The following is a 13517-nucleotide window of genomic DNA, read 5'->3' as shown; positions in this document are numbered from 1 at the left end:
AAGAGCTTCAGAGATACAGACCCTTAGGAGCAAGCAATACTTTCTGCCCAGAGCTTCTTTTTCTTCTTGTTTGACATCTCTGATGTTAAACTGTGTACAGGTCACAGAATTAAAAGTTGGGAAAACAAAGTTCAGATGATAACAGAAAGAAAAAAAAAAAAGGAGGGGGGGGGGGTGAGAAAAAGTGTAAACACTTGAAAACTTGTGTATCCTGAATAAAAGGAATTTAGATATTTTTGTTTCTATACTACGTGGGTTTCAAAGAAACCAAGTGTTCATTATCTTTAGGGGTAACTGTTCACATGAGCTTTGCCACTGGTGCAAAAGATACCAGTAGTACTTTCTGCAGAACCAGATTAAGCAGATACAATCAGAGCAAGTCATTTGGAAAGAGCAGCAATCCCAGCGGAACACATGAGGTAACGTGACCCAGAACCACAGGTTGGGGCGGCAGCCTGTGCATCCCTGCAGTGCTGGGGATGCCACAGCAGCAGCACACACAGACCAGATGCCCCACACACGCCAGCCCTCTCCTGCTCCAGGGCCATCAGTGCTCAGGTCCACCACTGCCTTTCAGCATCCCTCTGCAGACCCTGATCATCTGCCTGAGCCTACTCTGAGCTAGGAGAGATCAACAGCATGACTGAGTATCATATAATATCCCTAGCATCAAATCCTGTAACAAGCCATGAATTTTAGGTGTATCATTTCTGTTGGTGACAAATTTTGCAATGGAGACAGTCTAAGGAGCTGGAAAGGATTTAGCACAACGTGCACAAAAACAAAAATAAATGAATAATACAATCAACCTCTCAAGCTCTTCTTATGGACTGTCTAAAGTTGCCTGGCTCTTTTGGCCTGTTACAGAGAAAGAGCCATCCCAGGTAAGACAAGTGAGTGCCTAAGGCTTGTACATTTTTCTGTTCCAAGAGTTTGGCCCCCAGAGCAGAGAGTAGAACAGGAGTTCACTGAAGCCTGAGACATACAGAAGTAAACCGCTTCAAAACCCAAATTAAAAACCTGCAAAGACAATGAAGAGTGTGAGGTTAAAGCAAATGGTTTTTAATGGATATTAGTAAGAGAAGCATTCTAGCACATCTACATTGCCCAGGTTAATATGAAAGATGTGCCTTAAAACAGAAGAGTGTGACCAAACACTGCAACATCGAAATGCTCAGCAAAAGCCACCTCTGTACTAAGAGCCATTTCTCAACCGACCTGACAAAAACACCTCTCTTCTGCTCGCTCAGAAGTCCCTGACCCCCTTTCTTTCACACTCTTGCACCTCTCATCCTGCTCTGGAGTTGTCTGGCTGCCCACCCTGCTCACAGCAAGACATGTATACATATGTATGTATATGCAGTTGCAAGTCACGATGTGCTGCTTCCACAAGTAGTTTACCATCTCTCACCATATACAGCTGAACTTCAAGAAACTGCCAGGTGGGTTTACTGGTCTAAACACTGAAATCATTGTCATTGCAATTAAACCTTGCAACTTTTTCTGAAGGAGAGTTTCAGGCTCAGAGTTTCTGAGCAAGTCTCTAGGCTGGCCATCTCTCCACAAGTGCCATTTCCCAAGAGGCAACTGATGAACGTATGCTGGCCTGTTTTCCACCTCAGATTTACTGCACTCTAGAGAAAATAAATCTTTGTATCTATGGAAAAAAATATCAATGTGAACTCATTACAAATGTGCGGTTTATGAACTTATTTTTAGGAGTTGGTTGAAGCATCAGTTTTTTTTTTTCCTGGTAAAATATTGTTTCCTTTTTTCAATCTCAAACATGCCTATGATTTGACTAACAGAAAATCAGAGAAGACAGTTACTGCTAGCCTGAAAATTTAGTTGAAACACTACCTCCTTCCTTCTGACAAAAACTTTCGTAAGGCAAAGCATTTCCTGAATATCTCGGAAATAATATTATTATGTATGAAAACAGAAGAGTTACGTTTGCCTACTGCTCACCTGTTATAATACTTATTCCAAACTTTCACATTTGGACAGGCAGCTGAAGGTGTGATGCAGATCCTGACATGGGAATAAGCATAAGCTACTCCTTCACCTTATACATCAAAGCAGGCATCATTCCCAGCCCCAATACACACACAGGAGGCATCAACCACCCTGTGCTGCTGCTCAGGCATCACAGAGATTTGGTGTGGGGAAGGGGACATTAACCAGAGAACTTGGACAGGAGGGTCCAAGGTGTCTGTATGTCTACTCTGGGGCTGTCAAGCCACTTGCAATCTCTGAGCACAGGTACTACGCCTACAGTCCTGCTTCAAAGTGCTCTCCTAATAAATGTCCCTTTGCCACCTGAATGCAGTGACTCCACCCACCTAAGGGAAATGGAGCAACTTCTGCACCAGACATGAGTTCAGAGCCGCATCATATTTGCGAAACAAATCTCCAGAAGAAAAAAAGGGAGCATGGGAAGGACAGAAAACCAGTAACCACAGAGTTGGTCTCCTCAGAAATTGTCATCCTTTTCTCTTATAATGCATTTAGCAAACCAAAAGGCTTCAAACAGGGGACTGCAGGTGCCACTGTGTTTGCACGATTTATTTTATCCAGTGCAGATCCTTTCCATAACTGTGATACCATATCCTTCAGGAAGGCACAGTGCAATACACAGTGCATTCTGCAGAAAGTACGCTCAACCTCCAAGGAAGCTTAGGTTAAAGAGCCCTCTGCTGAAACCTATGTTCTGTCACAAGCTTGCTCTGCTTCATAACTTCCCTTTCTCCTCCACCTCTCAGAGCAGTTGCATTGATTGTTCAAGCCATAACATCATAACCTCCCTCTTTAGCTAATACAGTCATAACCTAGAGATATTCACTTAAAAAAAAAAAAAAAAAAAAAAAAAAAGAATATTTAAAACACTTTTTCTTCTGACAGTAATGATGCTCACTAAGCCCAAATTCCCCATCACTCAAACAGAGAACAGTCTTCAAGACCTGCATTTAGCTACCCCGACCTACAACTTCGCATGCACCTAAGCATTCTTCAAACAGAAACCAGCACAGCTGTTGCCAAAATTTTATAGCACATGTAATTCCAAGCACAAAACAGTGGTTAATGCTTTCAAGAAGTATTTTCCTAGTCTGCCTTCAAATATTTACAAACACTACATTTCTTTGCTTACTAGCTGCCTTTAAAATTAATGTTTCTCCCCTACTAGCAAATACAGATCTGTGCATTGCAGGCAATTTTTATTTAACATTGTTCAGCATAGCTTCTCCAAATTAGCAAAATGTATCTTAGAAAGATGACCTTATTTCTGTGGAGTAGAAGAGTGTGGATGGTTCCATATTTTACAGAAGACCAATTAAAATCATTTTCAATAAAAAGCTCAGTAAAAATGTAAAAGATGGGGGGGGGGGGGGGGGGGGAGAGATAAAAAGAAAACAACTGAAGAAGTAAATTGCATGTAAACTTTCCTCAGATAGCAACCAAAGAATAAAACACAGTCATCTGACACAGAGAAGGTTAAGGGGACGAAAGAATGAATTGGGTGGACATGAAAAATTGAAGGAAAGACAAATTCGGAACTGATGTCAGGCCACACATTTTAATTGCGGAACTGCATGCCAGACATTAACACAGAGCCAGGGTCATTCAGAGAACGATCAAAGGGCACTTGGGGGACATTGGGCACTGGGGTGTAGCAACTTTCTACAGAAAAATCTTACTAGTCTTTTTTAACTTGTGCTATTGCTGGATCATTCAAAATAACTAGCACAAACTGTGCTGCTCCTTTAGGAGAAAAAAAAACACACACATACAATGAAAATAGTCATACCATCGAGGCTGTCAATCATAAACAAGAAAAACTACAGGCATTCAAAATAAACTGCCCCTTTGGAGCGGAGGTCACCTTGTCAATATCAATCTTCTCATTTTGATGCACATTAAGAGCTATTGGAGTATCCCCTTTTATCCTATGGCTGTGAATTGACCTTACTGACATTACTGAATACAATATGGTCATTTAAAGATGTGGTAATTATTGGTAACTGCACTAAGTAAGTTAGTAGTACACAGGACACCATTGCTTTGGCTTGTATTGCCACCTGGTCTTTATTTAGATAGATTTGTTATTTGCTGTGTCTTGACTCAAACTGTGTTCACACCAGTTGTTTTCCACTGGACTCCCATGAAAATTTACAGTAGGAAAAAGACCATTTTTCACCTGGAAAAATTAAAAAATAATAATAATCTGTTGCTTTACATGTTTTAAGTTAGCAGAATTCATATTACATGAACACCTTTAGTTTTCCAGTCTGCAAACACACTCTTTCCAGAACAACATGTTTTAAAAAATAAGAACTGTTCAAATGGGAAACCAACTCACTGTGGCTGTATGTTGCCTTGTATGATCTTCTTGCTCATGAACAGCAAGCAGGTCTTGAAAGGAAATATTTTACATGTACTGCTACCTTTAGCACAGTATCAAAATGCTCTTTGCCACCTCACATTCACTCCTCATGCAAAAACACTTGCAAATGAATCAAACGGGACTTCTGTCAAAACATGACATAGAAGGAACAACCAAAATTGAGTCAAAAAAAAAAAAAAAAAAAAAAGAGCTCAAAGAGCTCCTGTGAAACGTGTCACAGCTGGTCACCACAGAGGTGACAACACACCCCAGCACCTCTGATAACAGCTCAACAGAAGCAAAACCCTGCAAGATGCAGCATCCTTTCGCTGGGCCACACTTTACTTCCAGATCAAACCAACAGCGAAACAGCCCATCTCCAAGACTCAAGATTAAGCAGGGCAGGTGCTTAAGGTGTCTACGCATATATACATGAGGTCTTTTTTGCATGAATTCTGAGCAGCCACAGCCTTGTGAGCCCAAACATTGGCCTTGGGAGGACATTGGTCAATCTGAACACACACACCAGTTTCTGTGCCACTGCTAAATGTGAGCAACAACACTTCCTTGTACATCAGCTCCCCTTAGTCTGAAATCGGCTTTGCTGATTTACTGGCCAAGATATATAATGTGATCACCATAGAGATAAATTTCTGTTAAAAGAAAAAAAGAAAATCAATAGTAGCTTGGGCTGGAAAGGAACCTTGGAATTGATTTGGAGATGACAAGCTGGGCTTAGGCCCAAAGCAAAAGATCCTGGCCAAACAGAGTCTAATGCTTTTAGAGTTCATTTAAAGATGACCCCAAATTAAATTTCCAATTGCAGGGGCCTAATTCACTCCAGATTGTTTAGCAATACCGCTAAGAAAAAAAAAAAAAATCCTGACATGAATATCCTTCAGAGGTTTTGGAGTTCAGTTTAATAAATTTTTAATCAGGCGTTGTATATCCTTCCATGCTTGTTCACTTTTGTTGCTGTAGGTTGTCACATTCTGTTAAGCCTGAGGATCAATAAGGAGGCAAGCTCCTCTGACAGCTTGCAAACACTACTGTTTTCTTCACACTGTTTCTATTCAGTGCTTCTTCCTTCATAGATACACCCACATTTTTAAAAGCTATTGCTTTTCCTCCAAAATGGATACAAAGTGAGCGTAGCCCCATTTTAAACTAAGCATCTCACTTTGTTTTGCCACATCATGAGTCAAATCTGATAGGTTATGTGGCTTTAAAGATTGCCATGCACTCATCCTTCCAGACTGCAGCAGCCCCATCACATCTGATTCATCTGCAGTGCATTCTTACCTGTAATCTGTGCCAGAGGCATTTGCTCCAGCAACTGCGTGAGAAGTAAAAATAAACCACATACTGACAACCTATCAAAAGGTCACTGAACCAGGTCCCACTGGGCAATGCCCAATGCACATTCAGGAAAAGATCTGGAGCACCAGAAGGGCAGTGGTGAGCACCTGTAGCTCAGCTGTGACCCAGAGTATTTCAGCAGCCCCATCCAGGCTTGACTGGTACCTTTGCATGGCTGCCAATGCAACAGCCCTAGTGTTTTTGTTAAGTGTCACATTATAAAGATAATGGTGATGGAGAGAACAGTGAGCGAGGAAAAAGAGGAGATAAAGGTGAAAAACACTTCTTTAAAGTGAGCTATACTTGCTTTGATGATGACTTCAATCGTGTCTTCACACACAATTAATGCTAGATTTTCACACTATCACTCATTTGGCAGAACATATTTAAGTCAATACAAAATGCAGATCTGATTTCAAATTAGCAAGATCACCAATGAATTATATGATGAGAATGATAGCAAGTCTGCGCTGGCACCAGGCTTTAGCATGCCACCTGGTATTCCAGATTGCACAGATCCCAGCCTGTGCTGATCTTCACCACCTGGTATATTGCAAAATGCCTTTCCTGCAATACTGCAAGGCTTTCTGAGCCTTTCCCTCTTGGAGGGAGAGCCCTTCTGTTTCCAAGGTCACCCACATCTCCAAGTAACAGTCTTGCAGAAAGGCTGCTCAGCTGGATCAGACCTTGGTTTGTATCTCAGCACTGCAAGAGCCGTACACTATTGTAATCTGCTGATCACCTACCCGGACACTGTGCTTGTTCTTGAAACCAAGAACGTTTCCTCATGCTCGCTCTGCTTTTAGACAACAGCTACAGTCCTCGTGGGCACGATCCGTGACAAGCACCCTCATTCAAAATCAGCATACGTGCTTCTGCCTAGATCGTCATCTCTTTTCTGCTCCTCTGCTGCTGTAGCTTCACTTACACAGCACTGAGCACTAGTACTCCACAAGAAAAGACATGAAAGCGGGCTTGGCTTGACAGATAAATAACCCTTACAGACCCAGATCCTTCCCTACTTTCTCAGGTCAGTTTGCACATCAGCTCATCGCTGTCCCCTTGTTACAGCTGCACCACGAATGAAAGCTTGCCCAGACTATGCCCAATACACACCTTAGGAAGCCCTGCTGTTTGCTGAGTTGAGGATACCTTATGTTATACAATCTGAACAAGAGCAACAACTTTTTTTGTATGAACAGAAAATTTTGCTACCCCAAAAACAATGCAGGGAAATCTATATTGCTGTGTTGAGCAATAGATTATTTTGCAACTCCAAACAACAAAATGACCAACCACACAGCAGAAGTCAAATGCCTGACCTATGTTGACAGGCAGAAGGGAGTCAGGCAGGGTCCAGCACCGCTTCCCTGCGGAAGCCTTCCTTTCAGCAGGAACAAGTTACTGCTATCGCTGCAGGCATGCAGCTCTGCATTGCCATTTATCTTCTTGAGAACTGACAGCACAAAGCTCCAGGGGTGAGGGACAAAGGAAAATGGACAGAAGCTACAAGCCCCAGCCAGGGCCCCCGAGGGGACTCCCAGGGGCACAGCATGCAGGATGCAGTGCCCCAGCCCTCACCACCCACCCAGGGACACGCAGACAGCTGGGACACAAGGCTCAGGGAGCACTGCCATCAGCAAACCAGCCCAGGCCACCATCCCCTAGCTCCACAGCTACCAAATACCAGGATTGATACAAAACTCAGAACAGCATGCATAGCTTAGAAAGTCTTTTTCTTACATTAACCAGTGGCTCCTAAGGAGGAGGCTATCACCAAAGAATCCATAGAACAAAGAACTTACTTCTCACTTACCGATCTCCATCATGTCCTCCAGCTCTGGCAGCTTCCCCTTCCAACAGAGCAGCTTCCCCTTCCAACAGAGCAGCTTCAGCCACCTGTGGCATGACAGCTTGGAGGCTGAAACACCTAAAAAACAAGGTGTAACTGGTCAGTCACCTTAATCAGAAAAGCCTGTGCCTCATCTGTAATACCACAGAGACCTAGAAAATTCTCCTGGGTTTAGCTAGCCTAACAGAGGTAGGTGAACCAAGGAACTGCCAGGAATACAGAGAGTCTCCTTGGGCAAAACAAGAAAAGAGGGCAAATAAAATATTTGTGGGTGGCCCTGTTGTGAGTTAAAAACAAAACAAAACAAAAAAGGTACACAAAGTGGCACAAGACCTGCCAAAATGAAGTTAAATCACCATGATTAAAACAAACGAACAAGTGCATATTTTAACAGAAAGGATAAAGATATATGGAAGTAGTGCTTAGTGTCACAGAGCTATAGCGATCTAAATCCAGTCCCAGGAATGCCAGAACACATTGTCACACCGTTGCTTTATTTCCCACCTTGGCAAATGGAGATAATTTATGATCTTTCTGTTATCAGAGTAGCTTAAAGGCTTCTTATGCTAACACATAACAAGTGAAAAACATTGAGAGTCTTGGAGTGTAGGTAGAATAAAAATGCAAAATATATTAGCTTTCCACATTAGTTATGGCTGGAAGGAAAATAGGACGCTAAGCAGACAAATTACTTTACTCAGTATGGCAAATTATCCATTCCAAAAGGCAACTATTGGCATGAAAATAATAAGTGAATGTTAGAGGGCATTAGCAGAGGTGCAAGAACTCTCCACCATTAACAGTGTTAGTTTATGCTTTTAGGTTTACTGGAAATTAGCCATACCTCTCTAAAGCTTATCAACACTTGACTCACTAGAAATTGAAACTTGAACCCCCAAATATCAGTATCTCTGACATTTCATAATGACAAACCTTAAATAACGTAAACTAATACTTTTCCATATTGGTTAGGGGAAAAAAAAAAAAAAAAAAAAAAAAAAAAACAACCTGCTTCCAATCTACTGGAACAGTAGTTTCAGAGGCAAAACTCCACTTACCCTTGCCTCTCTTAATATATGCTCATTTGCTTCAATGAGGACATTAAAATTCAAGAGCAGCCAGATCTGTTTCACCTCTCCAATTTAGCAGAGCGGCTGCTTTGGAGTCACAGCTGAAACCCCAATGGCACAGACTGTCCTCAGCAGGGAACGCTGCATACGTGTGACCAGCATACGCTCCAGCCCAAAGCCTGGCTGTGTGGTCGAAGTCAGCGAGGTGAAGCAACAAGGCAGGCTCTCAGAGACCCTGTTATGGGTGTGAATGGAGCAAGTTGTGTGATGTTGTGAAACACTCAGAGAGAAACAGCTTCTGGGCCGGGGGAGTGAGAGGCTGGGCGGGTTCTGCTTTATACAGCTAGTCACAGTTAAATGAAGAGCACATTTCCCTAACAAGCCCTTTTCCCCCCTATAACAATATGATGAATTAGGTTTAATAGCTGCTTCAGTTCACTGCTTGAGAAGATTAAAATGGTATCTTTCCGTTTTCCAGGAGCAAAAGACTGGATTGCGATTGTTCTTACTTGCAAAGCCATCTGAGACTAACGGGCATCACTCCATCTGGGAGACAAAAATCTGCCCTTCCAGCTGAGACCGTAACCCCTGAGTATCGATCAAACGTCCACCTCCCTTCCACATAATAGAATTTCCCGGTGAGCTAATTGTTTTCACTCCTTTCATCTCTCTAAATGAGGTCAATGGCAAGGGCAAAAAAGAGAGAATTAGCTCAAAGTGTTCTTGGCTTCAAAGCAAGAGGAGACGCAGCTTCCGGATTTTGGAGTGTGCCATACAGGGTCTATTATAAACCACCATGGGACTTCACAAATATTCTGAATGTCAAATTGCTTCTGCTTAGGACAATGCTTGCCCCCAGTGCCTGAGGATTTACACTTCCTACATCTACTATTATTATCTGGCAGTGCCGCTTATGGGTCAACAATGGCCTTAATTCATGCTGCTCAATTCTTCCAACAGTGACCAGCTATCATCCACCGCTCCTAAAACACCCTACAAAAACGCACAAAGCTTCACACCAGACATGGAGGTAGGCAAGGACCACAGCACTATCAGTGCCTCATCTTCACTGCCATTTTCTGCCTGGGGAGATGGGACCACATGGCACCGCCTGCCCCTGCAGCCCTGCTTTGTATGGGTGTAAGCAAGGGGCTGTAACGGTGCAAACAGATCTGAGAAGAAAAACAAGCATCAGGAAAGATGCACAAAACAAGGTTAAAGCCTAATCCTCAGGAAAAAAGTGGAATTTTGGCGCTCTCTCCCTAAGTAGCAATGATGCTCTAAGGTCTGGCCTTCAGCCCTCCTCCCATTTCACACACACCTCGCTTGGCCACACGTCCTAAATCGAGGCTTTACCCTGTGTGATACTGCATTTTCCCCTGTGGATGCTGAATGAAGAGCTCAGCACCAAATTAATTGCTTCCCCACCCCTACAAGCAGAAGTCTGCAGGTACCTGGTGCAGGCCCTCAATCCTCATCTTAGTTAATTGTTCTGCCTGCAACAACTATGCTATAAAATAGTATTGTGCTGAGGCACTAATGGGTTCGAGAGGCTTTTTTTTTTTTTTTTTTGGGGGGGGGGGGAAGTGGTGGTGGTGTTCTTTTTTCTTTTTATGGGGAATCTTATTAAGAGTCAACATATCCCTAGTTACTTGCACGAAACTAAGGGCTTTTTTTTTCTGTTATCTCCTCTTTCCTTCTTTAAAAAGAATCAGTGTAACCAATTGTACTCTGAATTAAACTGCACCCATAAGTATTTTCATATTTTAATGTCTTCAGTCTCCTGCGTGTCCTCATTTAACTGTTTTCTTTCCTCTTCTCTTATACAAAATGTGTCCTGTAATCAGTTTGTTAAAACACATCAGCAGAAGGAAGCTCATTTGCCCAGGGTAAGCACTGTCCCCAGGTGATTTCCAACAGAAAGAAGAGCAGAGGGAGCTGATACCACTCATGACTAGGCACACGATATCACCCAGACCTCAAAAACAGAAGTTGCTTTAATCAGTGTTATCAGAAAGATTCAAGATCATGTTTGTTGAGAATTGAAGAATAGAAAAAGAATAGAAAGCTAGAATGGAAAAGAAAGCATGCCACTAGCATAAACAGCTAAACTTCAGGTTTTTAAGAAAAAAAAAAAAAAAAACAAGACAAAAAAAAAAACAACTCATACAAAGCTCAGCCTGCACTTCCCATATTCTTCCATTTCTGAGTCCCAGCACTGCCAGACTTGTAGCCTAAACACTGGCAGCAAGCAGTGGAGCCTCTGCCAAGCCCATGGCTGCTGCAGCACTTGCTCAGATGCCCCCAGGTTCATGCTGGTTGGTAACTGCCCAGGAGTAAACAGAGCAGGGCAGAGGCCCCAGTAGGTGCACCTTGCTGGCTCAGTTCTGGCCTCGCCAGACCCTGATCCCTCCGGTGTGCTGGGAGGGCAGGGTGGTGGACTGCTGGCCACCACCTCCACAGGGCCCACAGGCTCCCAGCTCCGGCCACTGGCAAATTGCTAGCCGGCACCACGTTGACTTGCTCCCAATCAAGGTAAGACAAAACTCTGTGGTGAAAGTCTCCGTGGTTTGCTGTTCTTCCCTAAGCACTAATGCTAAAGCTGTAAAAATCAGGTTTGCTTTCTGGACAGATGCACTTTAAGCCAAGATCTGAATTTGTGGCCTTGGCACTGAAGAGACCTTCCAGACACCACAGCTCTCAAAACACATGGACAACGCCCTGTCCACAGGAGCTAGCCCTCCTTAAACAGATCCAAAACCAATTCAAGGCCAATAGCGGCACAGCCTCCAGTATTTGCGAAGCAAAACTGTTACGGGAATCTTCCTAACATGTCCACATATGTTTTCAGTGCTTTGTTGCCAGAAAGAACACCTTATAGGATGTAAAACTACGCCATAAACATATGCAGATCAGCTCTGGGAATTATTTTTGAAAGTCTGTTCTTTCCTGGATGTGAGCAAAGGTTATTTTGTGTCTTGAATAGATATAGTCTAGACAGATGGAGCATCATAGGGGGAGGACAGAACTCGTGATCTGTTTGTTTCCTGAAGAGCCTTTTGTAATGAACTTTGTAAAAAGGCTTTTTGTAAATCCAAGTGAATTAAACAGCTTAATAAAGCACTAGAATAAACAACTTATTGACAAATAGATTTTTTTAATTGCTTAAACTATGAATATTGGAAACAGATGAACAAGCAGGAAAATTTGGATAAAATGATTGTAAAATATGCACATTCCAGTAAGATGGAAATTAATTCTCTTCCAAAAAAAGTGTTTTTAATTTAAATCACACAAGCAAACCCATCAAAGTCAAGTTTTAATATTTTCAGGAATAAAGATCTCAATCTTTCTTTTCAAGCTAAGACCAGTGTCAGATCACAACCATTTATCAAGATCCTAAATAATTCATCTTTCCCTGTGTTGATTACTGTCTGAGATGAACAATGTGCCCTAGAAGCTATTGCATGATCTGAAGACCTCTGAATCTTTAGCAGTCTGCTTGTCTCGCTAATTTTTGAAAGAGTGTACGGCATTAAGACAACAAGCTAAAGGCTTGCAGAAAAAGAATTCCTACTAGGTAGCAGTTCAAAGAGAAAACCCAGTGAAGTGTATGAGTTAACGTTTGTGTTAGCCAGTCTTTACATTGTTTTGCATACATTCAGTCTATAATCTTCTACTGTATCAAAAAATCTTGGGAAATCTTTCAGAGATATTATCCACAGATAATTTAAAATGAGGCTTAAATGGCAACCAGTATATAGACCATTAGGAAACCACAAAAGATGAAATTAATAACTAGATGATACTGTAAATAATTCAATCTATTTGTAATATTTAACTTCTATGGACCGTAAGATTGTTTCATAGTTTCTGCAAAACCTGCCCTTAACAGTAAGTGAAAATCATACAATAGCATTCCTCAGTCTTCTGTGTTTGAGTGGTGATTGAAGTGCATATGAGGGGCTAAGGCCACCATTCAATGAGGTAGTAAAAGCTACAACTGGCTCAATGAATTTGCCCCCACCTCTATCTTCCCATTAGTTTTTGCCAAAGCAGGTCACACACTGCAAACTGGAGCGGGGAATTCATCCTGATTTAAGAGTACCTCTCCACTTTTTACTTTAGACTCCATGGATGAAGGAAAAAAAGCAGCATTAATTTGGGATTACAAATCAAATACTCATGTCCTTAAGGAATAGTCTGAAACCCTGGTTTTGGACCTAAGAAACCTGGCATTTAGCAATTGAAATTCAAAGCCAAAGAATCAGCCTCTCCAGACTGCATCTTCACAGATGACCTGTCTCAGGTTCAGTGCTAAGTTACCTTCCTGCCGAGTAAGTTTTCAGTACAGTCTTCCAGAATATGAATTTTAAAACCTCCAAAATAGGGAAGTTTAACCCCCCAAAAAATAATAATAAAAAGAGAAGAGAGAAAAGAGAGAAAAGAAGAGAGAAAAGAGAGAAATAGATCCAAATATACACAACAGTATCTCGTAGAGAAAAAAAATAGATATCCACAACTTTTTCCTTCATCTATCTAATTTTGATACAACCAGCATAGAAACGCTTAATGCCCTACAATATTAGCTACCCAACATTTTTAGTACTGGAAGTAAGTATCTTCTTTGTACTAAAGAGAATTAATTTTATTTCCTCTGTTTCCTTCATTCCGGCAACTGCTTAATACTTTGATCTTCCATGCATTTCCATTTTCTCCACCAATACATTTCGTATAATTGGAATGAGCTGCTCTATTAAGCTTCTTAATAGAGTCTATGTTCTCAAAACCCAATAACTTCAGGAAAATACATTAAAATAGACAACAAATTAAGCATGGTGTTTCTGAATGTGAG

Source organism: Aythya marila (genome assembly GCF_965140915.1).
Source record: "Aythya marila genome assembly, chromosome: 7".
Classification (NCBI taxonomy): domain Eukaryota; kingdom Metazoa; phylum Chordata; class Aves; order Anseriformes; family Anatidae; genus Aythya; species Aythya marila.
This window is presented reverse-complemented; position numbering follows the sequence as displayed.